The 16347-nt window shown below is 45.5% G+C and overlaps 1 protein-coding gene across 1 annotated transcript in view; it reads right to left on the bottom strand.

Annotated features, from left to right (window-relative positions):
* LOC129699107 (contactin-associated protein-like 5) overlaps window positions 1-16347 on the bottom strand; it is a 1038064-nt gene that overhangs the window by 112132 nt on the left and 909585 nt on the right. The window lies entirely within an intron of this gene.

Here is a 16347-nt window from a genome sequence, read left to right as displayed (position 1 = left end):
AGATCTCTGTCATTATCCAGGGAATGATCAAACAGAGCAGACCAGGAACACCTAATCCAGTCGTGGAATTCGAGCTTACCCGCCAGAAACACGGTTATGTGCCATGACCCTATTATCCTACATAGACACGATCAAAATATTCGAGGGAGATGAAAAGCCTTGTGGGTCAGTCATAAAAAACCTTATGGTCGGGTGACGAGCCATTTCGAGATGGCTCAAGCAGGTGCTAAAAGTTGCTGGGATAAACTAACATGTACAAATTTCATCCCACCAGGGCAGCAACCACGTCAACGGCTAAAAGAATGGACGTGCCCATAAACCACATCCTGGCTACAGCAGGATGGTGGGGGGAAAGGCCGTTCAGAAATTTTATAATAAGCCGTTGGCAAAACCTGTTTTATTTGCAGGAAAGATTTTACAGATTGCAAATATTTAATTTAAGCCCAGGGGAGCAATTTAATTTCTTTGTTGTTATTGTTTAAAAAACACCATTGTGTTTTTCTACAAACAGATTCATTGGTTGGTTACGATAACACATTTCCTCCCTCAAAGACTTCGGCAGTGATGTAGTAATAACTGTTACACGGTTTGAAATCACAGAGCTTTGAAATCGTCACGGATTCACTCACGTGACTCCGAAGTAAAATAGTAAGATTAAACGAGAACTTACCAGTTTGAAGTTTGATCTGTATTTTATGAGGAGTTACGATGAGGGATTACGTGCCCTCCGCTCCCACCCTCATAATATGGGTCAAATTCATAAACTGATGTCTCCTTGTCTTTACTATGTTTACTTCAATAACTGTGTCTATCTGTGATTCCACACCGCTGCTTTGAAGTATGCCGCACATGCGTGCTGAACGGGTTCTTCACGTAATCCCTCATCGTAACTCCTCATAAACTACAGATCAAACTTCAAACTGGTAAGGTCTCGTTTAATCTTACTATTATGTTCGGTTGCTTGTGTGCAGCATACAGGGGTCTCGTGCTTTGTATATTTCTGAAGTTCGTTCCCATTGCTTTCAGTGGAACTGAAGCAGAGTCCAGATGCAGCCACTGCTTTAGTGAATGTTTACAACTGTCGCATTTGACTGCCTCATATGATATAGGAGCAGAATTAGGCCATTCGTTCAATCAAGTCTACTCCGCCATTCAATCATGGCTGATCTATCTTTCTCTCCCAACTCTATTTTCCTGCCATCTCCCCATACCCTCTGACACACGGACTAATCAGGAATCTATCATTCTCCACCTTAGAAATATCCATTGTCTTAGTCTCTACAGCCTTCTGTGGCAAGGAATTCCACAGATTCACTTAAATCTTTAAAGAAATTCCTTCTCATCGCCTTTATAAAGGTACGTCATACGAGATAGCTCTTGGGGCTAATGGAATCAAGGGATATTGGGAGAAAACAGGAAAGGGGTACTGATTCTGGATTATCAGCCATGATTAAATTGAATGGCCTACTCATGCATCTGTTTTCTATGTTTCTACGCTTCTATTTCCTTTTATTCTCAGGCTATGGTCTCTGGTACCTCCATATCCATTATATCCAGGTCTTTCACTATAGAGTAAGTTTCAATGAGGTACCCCTTCATCCTCCTAAACTCCAGGCAGTATAGGTTCAGTGGCATCAAAAGCTCATCATATTTCAACCCAATCATCCCTAGGATCATTCTCGTAAACCTTCTCTGGTCCGTCTCCAATTCAAGCACATCCCCCCTCAGATACGTGGCCCAAAACTGCTCACAATACTCCAACAAAAATGATACATTGCTGTTATAGGGCTCTGGTGAGACCACATCTGGAGTATTGTGTACAGTTTTGGTCTCCTAATTTGAGGAAGGACATCCTTGTGATTGAGGCGGTGCAGCGTAGGTTCACGAGATTGATCCCTGGGATGGCGGGACTGTCATATGAGGAAAGATTGAAAAGACTAGGCTTGTATTCACTGGAGTTTAGAAGGATGAGGGGGAATCTTATAGAAACATATAAAATTATAAAAGGACTGGACAAGCTAGATGCAGGAAAAATATTCCCAATGTTGGGCGAGTCCAGACCAGGGGCCACAGTCTTAGAATAAAGGGGAGGCCATTTAAGACTGAGGTGAGAGAAAAAAAAGTTCACCCAGAGTTGTAACTTTGTGGAATTCCCTGCCACAGAGGGCAGTGGAGGCCAAGTCACTGGATGGCTTTAAGAGAGAGTTAGATAGAGCTCTAGGGGCTAGTGGAATCAAGGAATATGGGGAGAAGGCAGGCACAGGTTATTGATTGGGGATGATCAGCCATGCTCACAGTGAATGGCAGTGCTGGTTCGAAGGGCCGAATGGCCTCCTCCTGCACCTATTTTCTATGTTTCTATGTTATCAGGCAACTGAATCATCCCACCACAAACAGAGAGCAATCCTGTACTACTATCTACCTCATTAGTGAACGTTGGACTATCGTTGACCAGACTTTGCTGGCTGAACCTTGCACTAAACGTTATTCCCTTATGTATCGGTGGAGTGTGAATGGCTGGATTGTAATCATGCATAGTCTTTCTGCTGACAGGATATCAAGCACCAAAAGCTGTTCACTGTACCTCGGCACACGAGATGATAAACTAAACCAAACTAATCTAACTAAAGTAAAGTGTTTAAGAAGGAACTGCAGATGCTGGAAAATCAAAGGTAGACAAAAATGCTGGAGAAAATCAACGGGTGAGGGAGCATCTATAGAGCGAAGGAAATAGGCAACGTTTTGGCCGAAACCCTTCTTCAGACTTCGGCCTTTGCTCCGTAGATGCTGCCTGACCCGCTGAGTTTCTCCAGCATTTTTGCCTAACTAAAGTAAATGTGGTCCTAAACTAACACTGCCTCATTTACCCTCTGCTGCCGTTCCATTTCCACAAGGACATTCGTGTTTACCCTGGAGAGTTCAAAGTCACTGACAATGAATATTAATTGCACAATATCTGTAGTCTTCTACTAAAGTGTTATTTTCTCCCAATTTTGTGGTACTGCTGATATTTCAGTCATCAGTGGGAACCCCGAGGGGTTTAAAGCATCCGGGGTCAGACGTTAAAGCAATCCATTCTTCTGACTGTCTCTGCATGTCCTTCTTTTCCATCCAATGACTTCACTTCATGGGTTTGTGCTCCCTCCTCCACCTCCAATTCTGGTCGTCCCCGCGGCTCTACGGGGAATCGAGGGTCAGGTTCCCCTGTAGCTCCGTGAGACAAGATGAGAATCGTTCAATAATTCAAAAAGTCCCTTAATATCTTTCCTTGGGACCGCGAGCTTTGCATCAATTCCCTGGTTGCTGCTCCATCAACATCAGTATTGAGGCAAACTGTTCTCGTGACGGACCCCTGTGGAATATAACTGTCTGGGGAAAGGATGCAACGTTCACCTTGAAGGGTCATCCTTGTGCAGATGATATTTGCTGCTCTCCGGCTTAAGATCATTTATAGCATTTGGGTGCAGCCATCCTGGAAGTAGAACTTTGATGTGGTGACTGCCTCGAAAATGATTGCAAATCTCAGGACACAGTGCAAAGGCTTTGCGCTTTAGTCCCAAGATATGGGCCATGCACATTGTCTATGCGGCCAATTAATCCAGCATTTTGCATCCATCTTGGGTGTGAATCAGCATTTCCTTCCTACATATTTCGACTGCTCCACTGAGAAATCTCCTCAAGGTATGCCGACTTTGAAGTTCTCCACCTCTGCAACTTCTCTCTCGCTGTTCCCCCTCTGTGATTACTCCTGCTCCAACAATGATCAATTCTACATTTTCCTTGATCTTTGTCCCCTCCGGTCTCTCTTTTTCCACACTTTACCCTTCCATATCCCTGTGCCTCCCTCTCCCCTGACTCTCAGTCTGAGGAAGGGTCTCGACCCGAAACGTCACCCATTCCTTCTCTCCAGAGATGCTACCTGTTCCGCTGAGTTACTCCAGCATTTTGTGTCCATCTTCAGTGTGTCCTCAAAGTAGGCTGTGCACATGGTTCAATGGTGTTTTATTTGTCCCATATGCAACAGAATAAAACAAGATGAGGTGGAATTGCTTTAGTCAGAGGGCGGTGAATCTGTGGAATCACAGAAGGCTGCGGAGGCCAAGTCAATGGATATTTTTAAGGCAGCGATAGATAGATTCTTGATTGGTACGGGTCAGGGGTCATGGGGAGAAGGCGGTTGGGAGGGGGAGATAGATCGGCCATGATTAAATGGTGGAGTAGGCTTGAAGGGCCGAATGGCCTACTTCTGCTGCTTTCACTTCTGAACTTCCGAACAGTGAAATTATTTTTTGCATATTTACATATGCATATTACACGTGCAGGTGCAGCCATGTTTTGGCGCCATTTCTAAAAGTCCAGAGTTCGGTCCGCCCCTTCTACTGGAGCGATCCCCGATCCAGGCGAGCGCCAGGATCCTGCAGGACCTACCTCCGTCGCCTTCGACAGGATCCGCCCGCGAACCAATGTCCCTCGTCTTGGATTCACACAGAGTCGCCAACAAATTGGAGACTCGGGAAGAGCCAGGGTTGTTTTTGTGAGTCATTGAGCTCAGAAAACATTGTATAAACATTAGACTTTAGTGACAGATTACGGAAACAAACGTGTCCTTGGCCCACCAAGTCCGCACCGACCAGCTATCCCCTCACACTAACACCATCCTACATGCACTAGGGCCAATTTACAATTTACAGAAGCCAATTAACCTACAAAGCTGTATGTCTTAGGAGATGGAAGAAAAACCGAAGATCCCGGAGAAAACCCTATGCAGGTCACGGGAAGAACGCAAAACTCCGTACAGACAGCGCCCATAGTCAGGATCGAACCCGGGTCTCTGGTGCTGTGAGGCAGCAACTCTACCCCTGCATCACCGTGCCAAACTATGGTTTAGTTTGTGGTTAAATCTATGGTTAAGGCTCGGAGTCTAGAGAGAAATTAGTTTGTACGTCACTCTGTCAGGTGACAGGTATAGGTATTCACTTTAAATAAATAAATCAGCTAGCAAACAAATAAATAAATAAATACACACATAGATAAAAATAATTAAAAATGCAAAGAGTCTTCATGCAAATCCCGGCTATTTTTTCATGTGATCGGATAGTGAAGGAACACTCTTAATCCAATCTTAAAGCTCTTCAAATCTCAGATGCAGTCATTTGCATTACAAAAACAGCAGCTTCCACACACAGAGCATCTTCAACAGAACAAATAAGCCCCAAAGTACTTAAGAAGGAACTGCAGATGCTGGAAAATCGAAGGTACACAAAAATGCTGGAGAAACTCAGCGGGTGTACAGCATCTATGGAGCCAAGGAAATAGGCAACGTTTCGGGCCGAAACGTTGCCTATTTCCTTTGCTCCATAGATGCTGCTGCACCCGCTGAGTTTCTCCAGCATTTTTGTGAGCCCCTAAGTACTTCACAGGAGTGATGTCATGCACCGGTTTGATGCTGATGTAATTGTAGATGACAAAATCTCTGGTTTCAGAAGTCATTTTTATGACATTTCTTAAAGGGTTGAGAGACTGAGGGAGAGTGATCCTGAACCAAACTATAACATAAATACTTAGAGGAAATTTAAAGAGAAAACACCCAAGTTTGTATCTTGTTTGCACTTTCTTTGTGTTTTTCATATGTTCATAAACTCTAGGAGCAGAAGGAGGCTATTCGGCCTGTCCAAGTCTAGTCCACCATTCAATCATGGCTGATCGATCTCTTCATCTCAACCCCATTCTCCTGTCTTCTTCCCATTATACCTGACATCCTTACTAATCAAGAATCTGTCAATCTCCGCCTTAAAAATAGCCAATGACTGGGCCTCCACTGCCGCCTGTGGCAATTAATTCCACAGATTCACCACCCTCTGACTAAAGAAATTCCTCCCCATCTCCATTCTAAAGGTACGTCCTTTTATTCTGAGGTCCTACTCTCCCACTTGTGGACACATCCTCTCCACATTCACTCTGTCCAGTCATTTCACTATCCAGTAAGTTTACTCTTATGAAGACTGAAGAAGGCTTTTGACCTGAAACGTTGCCTATTTCCTTCGCTCCATAGATGCTGCTGAACCCGCTGAGTTTCTCCAGCACTTTTGTCTACCTTTACTCTTATATACTTGTTTTATATTTGTTATTACAAATATCGTTTATTTACTCTTTGTATACTATTTTTTTAAATGCAGGGCTTTGGACTGGTTTGAATTTACCTTGATTCTCTGTTGATCGAGTCGTATAGCATGGAAACAGACCCCTTGGCCCATTTTGACCATGCTGAGCAAGATGTCCCATCTACACTCGTCCCACCTGGCCCATATCCCTCTAAAACGTTCCTATCCATGTACCTCTCCAAATGTCTTTTAAATGTTTAAGAAGGAACTGCAGATGCTGGAAAATCGAAGGTACACAAAAATGCTGGAGAAACTCAGTGGGTGCATGGGAGCGAAGGAAATAGGTAACGTTTCGGGCTGAAACCCTTCTTCTTTTAAATGTTGTTATGGTACCTGCCTCAACTGCCTCCTCTGGCAGCTTGTTCCCTCAGGTCCTATGAAATGTTTCCCCTCTCAAATTAAACCCATGCCTTCTGGTTGTTGATCCCCCTACTCCAGGTAAAAGACTCTTTCCATTCACCCTATCTATTCCCTTCATGACCTTATAACATCTCATCCTCCTGCGTTCCTTGGAGTAAAGTCCGACCACTCCCTATAACTCAGGCCATCAAGTCCTGGCAACATAATTATACGTGTTCTCTGTACTCTTTCCAGCTTAACTATATCCTTCCAATAGCAATTCCATTCCAATAGAAATAGAAAGGTACAGAGTCTATACAGGCAGCACCCATGGTCAGGATCGAACTCGGGTCCCTGACGCTGTAAGGCAGCAACTCTGCTGATGATCCATTGGGCAGCAGTCCTAATATCCCATGGCAGGCATAGATAGGATAAACAATCAGAACTTTCTTCCCAGGGTGGACATTTAGACCAGTGGGCATAGCTATAAGGGGAGAGGGAGTAAGTTTAATGGATGTGCAGGTCAAGTATTTTTGTACAGAGTGTGGTGGGTGCCTGGAACGCATTGCCTGGGGTGGTGGTGGAGGTGGAGGTGGATACGATAGTTGCGTGCAAGGGGCTTTTCAGATAGCCGTATGGAAGTGCAGGTAATAGAGGGATATGGATTGTGTACAGGTAGATGAGATCAGTTTTTTAATGACATCGTGTTATGGGCCTGTCCCACTTGGGCAATTTTTAGGCGACTGCCGGCGACAGTCACAGTCGTAGCGGGACGCTGAAATGCCGGCTTCTCTGGACCCCCCCCCCCCCCCCATGACAATGTGTACGATAACCTACCACCTCGTCGACGTCAACCTACGACAACCTTCGACCACACAGGCGACAACCTACAACAACCGAAGTCAACTTACGTCCACCCACGACAAGCTACAACGCTGTCGGCGGCAACTGAAGGCAATTCAGTCGCCAGAACCTGTTGCCGGTTGACGTAGGTTGACGTAGGTAATCGCCAATGGAATTCACCGGTCAGCACCTGGCGACAACCAATGTCACCTGGCGTCATCCTGGCGACAACCTACGACAGCCCCTACGACAGGTAGTCTCAAGCCCACTGTCGACGAAAGGTTTTGAACATTTCAAAATCGAGCGACGACAAGAAAAAAGTTACGACACTTGAGGAGACAACTCACGACAATACAGGCATCACCCCGCGACCATGTGGCAACAGCCAATTTTCTGGCTGTCACGGAAAAAATCGCCTAAGTGGGACAGGCCCTTGAGACGTAAAATGCTGGAGTCACTCAGCGGGACGGGCAGCATCTCTGGAGAGAAGGAATGGGTGACGTTTGGGGTTCAGACCTTCTTCGGACTCAATTTGGGAATAAACACTGCAGGCTGACTGGCCCATTCCTGTAGAACACTGAAGAAGGGTCTCAACCCGAAACGTCACCTTTTCATGCAGTCCAAAAATGTTGCGTGACCCGCTGAGTTACTCCAGCACTTTGTGCCCTTCGGGGTCCGTTCCTATGCTGCACTGTTCTATGTTCCATGTTCACCACACTTGTGCTGATGACAATAAAACTCAACTTGACTTGTTTTGAGTTGAACCTAATATTGGAAGGGAGATGCAATAACACTTTCAATTCTTCATAACTTAAAAAAAATAGTCTTTACTTAAAAATAGGTTTCAATTGGCCAATAAAAGCTTCAAATGCACAGTCTCAAAAAAAATAACCACAAACTATTGGGCGTATGGTGGTGCAGCGGTAGAGCTGCTGCCTTAAAGCGTCAGAGACCCGGGCACGATCCCGTCCACAGGTGCTGCCTGTGCGGGGTTTGGGTGTTCACCCTGTGACCTCGTGGGTTTTCTCTGGATGCTCCGGTTACCTCCCATACTCCAAAGACGCATAGGATTATATGTTAATTTGGCTTCGGAAAAATTTGTAAATTGTCCCAAGTGTGGAGGATAGTGTTGGTGAAGGCAGGAAAAATGTTCCCAATGTTTGGGGGACTTCAGAACCAGGGGTCACAGTTTAAGAATAAAGGGGTAGGCCATTTCGGACTGAGATGAGGAAAAACCTTTTCACCCAGAGAGTTGTAAATCTGTGGAATCCTCTGCCACAGAAGGCAGTGGAGGCCAATTCACTTGATGTTTTCAAGAGAGAGTTAGATTTAGATCTCAGGGCTAATGGAATCAAGGAATATGGGGTAAAAGCAGGAACGGGGTACTGATTTTGGATGATCAGCCATGATCATGTAGAATGGCGGTGCTGGCTCAAAGGGCCGAAAGGCCTACTCCTGCACCTATTTTCTATGTTTCTCTGTCTATGTTTCTGCGGGTATGTGGGGGTGATCGCTGGTTGGCATGGACTCGGTGGGCCGAAGGGCCTGTTTCCACGCTGTATCTCGGATGTCTAAAAGCCTAAATTACACCCGTTAAAAGAAGATTCACAGCATGCGAACCTTTGAGATAAATTTCCGTTGCCCCTGGTGAATGTGTTGTTTGCTGGTAATGATTTTGCCCTTGATGTGACCGGACTGCCCCTTAACTGCGCGTAAATCTTTGCCACACAATGGGGCGGTTGGTGACGATCGAACAAACGCACCAGTGGTCGCCCGAACAAAAGCAAACGCTTGAATAAGCATTGGAGTTAAATAATAAGGAAGGTGCTTGCAAGCGAGGGAAAAAAAACACGTGGCATTGGAAAATAATTGAGGAGTTTTTTTGTTCAATAGTTCCGTGTTGTGCAACGGCTCGGATTGTGATAACTGTCAATTGGGAAATATAATTTGATAACTTACCTGCTGGGAGCTGAGCAGTTCTCACAATGCGGATCTATTGTATGCTTCTATCTGTAAATTCAAAGGAGTTGATGTCCCTTTGATTCCTCTGTTTGTTTATTTTCGCTTATCCTTGGCCCGTTGACCGAGCCCGGGAACAAAACAGTGTCTGGCAGAAACTGAGAGCTGAATTCTTTCATTGTAACTAAACCATGCGAGCACATCGATTATTTGGATTGCAGCGGGGGAAGCAGGAGTGGAATTAGATGTAAAAAGTGTTCCTGACGAATCCTGTGGGAAGGAACTGCAGATGCTCAGTTTAAACCGAAGAGAGATTAAAAAAATCTGGAGTAACTCAGAGGGGGCAGGCAGCATCTCTGGAGAAAAGAAATAGGTGACGTTTCGGGTCGAGACCCTTCTTCAGACCCTTCAGTAAAATTGTAAATTGTCCCTCGTGTGTGGGATTGTGCTAGTGTACGGAATGATCGCTGGTCAGCTCGGAGTCTGATCTCAACTCGGATTGAAGAAGGGTCTCTTCCCGAAATGTCACCTATTCCTTTTCTCCAGAGATGCTGCCTGACTTGCTGAGTTACTCAGCTTTTTGTGTCTATCTTCGCTTATGTTGCTATGAAGGAAAGCAGGCACCATAGATTCAAGGAGTCATCGAGTCATACAGCGTGGCAAGATTGAGGGGGGATCTAGTAGATTGAGGGGTGATCTTATACAAACGTACAAAATTCTTAAGGGGTTGGAAAGGCTTAGATGCAGGAAGATTGTTCCCGATGTTGGGGAAGTCCAGAACAAGGGGGTCACAGTTTAAGGATAAGGGGGAAATCTTTTAGGACTGAGATGAGAAAAACATTTTTCACACAGAGAGTGGTGAATCTCTGGAATTCTCTGCCACAGAAGGTAGCTGAGGCCAGTTCATTGGCTATATTTATGAGGGAGTTAGATGTGGCCCTTGTGGCTAAAGGGATCAGGGGGTATGGAGAGAAGCAGGTACAGGATACTGAGTTGGATGATCAGGCATGATCATGTTGAATGGCGGTGCAGGCTCGAAGGGCGGAATGGCCTACTCCTGCACCTATTTTCTATGTTTCTATGTTTCTAACAGATCCCTCGGCCCAACTTTCCCACACCGACCAACATGCCCCATCTAGTCCCACCTGCCTGCATTTGGCCCATAACCCTCTAAACCTATCCTATCCCTGTACCTGTCCAAATGTTATTTAAACATTGTGATAGCACCTGCCTCAAGCACCTCCTCAGACAGTACGTTCCACATACCTACCACCCTTTGTGTAAAAAAGTTGCCCCTCAGGTTCCTATGAAATCTTTCCCACTTCACCTTAAATCTATGTCCTCTGGTTCGTGATTCCCCACTCTGGGTAAAAGACTCGGTGCATTTACTCTTTCTGTTCCTCCCATGAGCTTATACACCCTTCACGGCACGATTGTAATCATGTATTGTCTTTCCGCTGACTGGTTAGCACGCCACAAAAGCTTTTCACTGTACCTCGCTACACGTGACAATAAACTATACTCATACCTCACAGTTTAGTTTAGTTTAGAGATGCAGCGCGGAAACAGGCCCTTCGGCCCTCCGGATCCACGCCATCCAGCGATCCCCCGCACATTAACACTATCCTACACCCACTAGGGACATTCACCATGCCAATTAACCTACAAACCTGTACGCCTTTGGAGTGTGGGAGAAAACCGAAGATCTCGGAGAAAACCCACGCAGATCACGCAATACTATGAATATGGCCTCACCAATGTCTTGTCACCAGAAATATATGTAGAAGAGTTATATCCTATCAATTAACTAACTGTTACTTTTCCGTCAGCTGAGCTTTTCTGCAAATTAAAAAAGGAAATTGGAATAAAATGAACCCAATTAACCTAATATAAGACTTCCCCCTGTACCTCAGGTCCTCGAGTCCTTGCAATGTCCATATAAATCTTCTCTGCACCCTCTCAGAGCTTAACAGGAATCTTCAGATGGGACCACAATGACCTGAGATTAGGGTCCCAATACCATGAATGTGGTCCTCTATTCTCTGTCTTGTGCACCCCGGCCCGCTATATGTCTCCAGCAGTTTGTGTTTTTCTATCAATTAATTAAACCTTGTGGTGCGTGGGTCTCAAAAAATCACGAAGTCATTGCTTGAGAGCTTTTCTGCAAATTAAAGGGAAGAAGTCCAGAAGTAGGGCACCCGACACAAAACTTTTAAACCATCTATTCTCTCCCCCGCCTCTGGACTGGCCCGCTGAGTGGGGTCCAGCAGTTTGTGTTTTTCCCTTAAAAATCACAACCTCACAGTTTGAAACATATACACTCAGAGATATATATATACATAAAATGGCAATAACCCAACATAACCCTATAGATGTGACACAAAGAACTGCAGATGCTGGATTCTTAGGAAGAACACAAAGTTTCTTTAGGGCACCATGTCTGAGGAAGGATGCGCTGGCTCGGAAGAGGGTACAGAGGAGGTTTACGAGAATGATCCCAGGGATGAGTGGGTTAACATATGATGAGCGTTTGATGGCATTGGGCCTGTACTCACTGGCGTTTAGCAGGATGAGGGCAGACACAAATAGTGAAAGGCTTAGATAGAGTGTACGTGGAGAGGATGTTTCCACTAGTGGGAGAGTCTAGGACTCTCAGGTCATAGCCTCAGAATTAAAGGATGTTCCTTTGGGAAGAGCCGAATGCCTACTCCTGCACCTATTTTCTATGTTTCTATGTTTCTATGAAGATGAGGAGATATTTCTTTAGTCAGAGGATGGGGTGAATCTGTGGAATTCTTTGCCACAGAAGGAGCTTGGGACGTCTCTTAGCGGCTCATAACGCTAACGGCAGGTACTCGGGAAACGCGGTAAGCTCGTGAAGACTCGTGAAGATTTTTCAACATGTTGAAAAATGTCCACGAGAGCCCCGAGTACCTACGAGTGGCCATTACCGTAATTCACCGAGTTCGAATCAGGGGAAACTCGTGAGAACTCTTGAATTAGCTCGTACAGTGGGACAGCCCCATAAGACTGTATGACGAGGAGATATTTCTCTATGAAAAAGTGCTGGATTAATTCAACGGGTCAGGCAACATTTCTGGAGGGAATGGACAGGCAATGTTTCATTACAGAAATATATACATGATAGATGATCACTGATATTAAGATAATACTGCACGGTGCAAGCAAGAATCATCGGCAACTTTTGCCCTGCTGCTGGTTGGCAATGACATTTGCCAGTGACTTGCAATATTACCTTGACATTTGCGATATTATCTTGATGTAATTGCACACATCTCCAAGAGAATCTCACAGAAGCCTGTGAGTTTCTGAATGTGATTGACAAAACAAAAATGTGGAGAAATGATACAATCTTAAGACAGATCTTAAGGTAGAAACAGGAGGCTGGAGCAGAGCATAGTTCGGGTGCCAGCAAGCATTTCTTCCATACTGAAGGAGATCCAACTTCAGAGATCCAGTGCGGAAACAGGCCCTTCGGTCCACTGAGGCCGTGCCGACCAGCGATCCCCATGCACTAACACTATCCCCCACCCACTGGGGACAATTTACAATTTTATGAAAGCCAATTAACCTACAAACCCGCACGTCTTTGGAGTGTGGGAGAAAACCAGTTCTCTGGAAAAACCCACACAGATTCACGTGGAGAACGTACAAACTCCCTACAGACAGCACGAAACAGGTCAGGATCGAACCAGGGTGTCTGGCATTTTGAGGCTGTGCCTAGAAAATAGGTGCTGGAGGAGGCCATTTGGCCCTTCGAGACAGCACCGCCATTCACTGTGATCATGGCTGATCATCCACAATCAGTAACCCGTGCCTGCCTTCTACCCATATCCCTTGATTCTGCTAGCCCCAATAGCTCGATCTAAATCTCTTTTAAATGCATCGAGTGAATTGGCCTCCACTGCCTTCTGTGGTAGAGAATTCCAGAAATTCACAACTCTCTCAGTTTTAAATGGCTTCCCCTTTATTCTGAGACTGCGGTCGCTGGTTCTGGACTCGCCCAACATTGGGAACATTTTTCCTGCATCTGGCTTGTCCAGTCCTTACGTATAATTTTATATGTTTCTATAAGATCCACTCCTCTCTTAGGAAATGTCTTTCCTCTCAAAAACAATGTTTGTATATGAAAAAACACGACAAGGCAATTAATCTATGATCCACTTCACTGCTTCCCTTACAAATTGATAACACTTTTAGTTTTGATATATCTAACCAGAGAGACACAACTGACAAAACAATGGTTTTAAAATCATTGATCTAGTGAGGCTTAGGAATAGCAAGAAAGATGTACACAAGTAAGTTAAGTTACAGCAAAAACCCATTTCAATGATGCGCCCATTAGATGATTTTGTTTTTCTGTCTATTGACTGCAGAATGTCTGGAAACTTACCCGTTATCAATCAATTTTAGGATGAAGTCACCTTCGCATATCATTAATAAATCGTAGAGGGGAGTAAGACCTCAATGGTGGAACAGGCGGAGGACAATGGCTGACCTTAGTGGAGCGTCACAATGGCTGGGAAGGCGGATGAAGGCTGCAGCAGAAAAGGGTCTCCGATCGTCTTGGACTCCATGCCACTGGATCCTGACCCAGATCTGTCAAGGACCGTTGGGTGGCTGTTTGTGGACCAGTCTCTCTCCCCACGTTAAACAAAGTCACGCATAGGCGTCCTCCATATAGGGAATAGCACCCTGGAGACACCCATGGTCAGCCATGACCGAAGGGGGGCCGAAAAGAGTGGGCAGTACTCAATACCCGTGGTGAGTCTCGAGAATGGTCCTGACCCGAAATGTCACCGAACCATGTTCTCCAGAGATGCTGCCTGACCCACTGAGTTACTCCAGCATTTTGTGTCTAATAACGAATCAATAACCATTTACACAGATGCACTGTGACAGGCCCTTCAGCCCACCGAGACTGTGCCGACCATCGATCTCCGCACACTAACACTATCCAACACACAGGGACAATTTAAAAGTTTTACAGAAGCCAATTAACCTACAAACTTGCATGTCTTTGGAGTGTGGGAGGAAACCGGAGCACCCGTAGAAAACCCCACGCAGTCACAGGGAGAATGTACAAACTCCGAACAGAGAAGCACCTGAGGTCAGGGTTGAACCCAGGTCTTTGGCGCTATGCGGCTGCAACTCTACCGCTGAACCACTCTGTGTTCTGTGTTCTATAGCCAAGGGACATGTACCAGAGCATAGAAACATAGAAAATAGGTGCAGCAGTCGACCATTCGGCCCTTTGAGCCAGCACCGTCATTCAATATGATCATGGCTGATCATCCTAAATCAGTATCCCGTTCCGGCTTTTTCCCCACATCCCACGATTCCCTTAGCCCCAAGAAACAAATCTAATGTTCACTTGGAAAGCAACTGTGCTTAAGTGTGGGTTTGGTGAAACTGTTTTGAAAGACTGTTGAATAGACAATAGACAATAGGTGCAGGAGCAGGCCATTCGGCCCTTCGACCCATATCCCCTCAATGTGATAATGGCAGATCAACTACAATCAGTAGCCCGTTCCAGCCTTCTCCCCATATCCCCTGACTCCGCTATCTTTAAGAGCCCTATCTAGCTCTCTCTTGAAATTATCCAGAGAACCGGCCTCCACCGCCATCTGAGGCAGAGAATTTCACAGACTCGCAACTCTCTGTGTGAAAAAATGTTTCCTCATCTCGGTTCTAAATGGCTTACCCCTTATTCTTAAACTGTGGCCCCTGGTTCCGGACTCCCCCAACATCGGGAACATGTTTCCTGCCTCTAGCGAATCCAAATCCTTAATAATCTTATATGTTTCAATATGATCCCCTCTCATCCATCATCAAGTTCGTTGATGACACCACTGTTGTGGGGCGTATCACTGATGGAGTATAGAAGTGAGATCAACCGTTTGACCAAATGGTGCCAGCACAATAACTCAGTGAATTGATTGTGGCCACCAGCAAAACCAAGGAATTGATTGCGGACTTTGGAAGGAGTAGGGGGACCCATAGTCCCGTTTATATCAACGGGTCGATGGTTGAAAGGGTCAAAAGCTTCAAATTCCTGGGCGTGCACATCTCTGAAAATCTCTCCTGGTCCGAGAACACTGATGCAATTATATAGAAAGCACATCAGCGCCTCTACTTCCTGAGAAGATTACAGAAAGTCGGTTGGTCAAGGAGGACTCTCTCTAACTTCTATGAGGTGCACAGTAGAGAACATGCTGACCGGTTACATCGTGGCTTGGTTCGGCAACTTGAGCACCAATGAGCGGAAAAGACTGCAAAAAGTTGTGACCACTGCCCAGTCAATCAACGGCTCTGACCTCCCTTCCATCAAGGGGATCTATCACAGTCGCTGCCTCAAAAAGGCTGCCAACATCATCAAGGACCCACACCATCCTGGCCACATACTCATCTCCCCGCTGCCTTCAGGTAGAACGTACAGGAGCCTGAAATCTGCAACATCCAGGTTCAGGAATAGCCACTTCCCCACAGCCATCAGGCTATTAAACTCAACTCAATCAATACTCAGAACATAAAAAGTCCATTGCACTTTATCTGATTATTTATGTGTGTATATATATATTCAATAGTATATGGTCACACTGATCTGTTCTGTATTTATTTATGCCTACTATATTCTGTTGTGCTGAAGCAAAGCAAGAATTTCATTGTCCTATCTGGAACACATGACAATAAACTCTCTTGAATCTTGAATCTTAAATCATCCGTCTGCCCCAGAGGTTGCAATAATCATTGCAACCCATGGGGCTCATGTTGTCAACCTCCCCGTGGTGAATGAGCCCCTGTCAACTGACCTCAGCCAGGCCAACGACAACAAACAGAGACAGCAGCAGCACTGCAGCTCGGTGCCAACCAGGAGCATGCGCCCTTTTTAAGGCGGGCACCTATGGATCTCGAACCGGATGGCATCTCCCTGCTGCAGACTTTGCTGCCTCAAACGCAATAGAAGAAGAAGACTGCAACCTATTTCACTGGACAATCTGGGCGAGAAAACATTCGACCAACA

This window comes from Leucoraja erinacea, chromosome 7 (genome assembly GCF_028641065.1).
Source record: "Leucoraja erinacea ecotype New England chromosome 7, Leri_hhj_1, whole genome shotgun sequence".
Taxonomy (NCBI): Eukaryota; Metazoa; Chordata; class Chondrichthyes; order Rajiformes; family Rajidae; genus Leucoraja; species Leucoraja erinaceus.
Note: the sequence above shows the minus strand (reverse complement) of the source record. Positions and strands in the feature narration are given on the sequence as shown.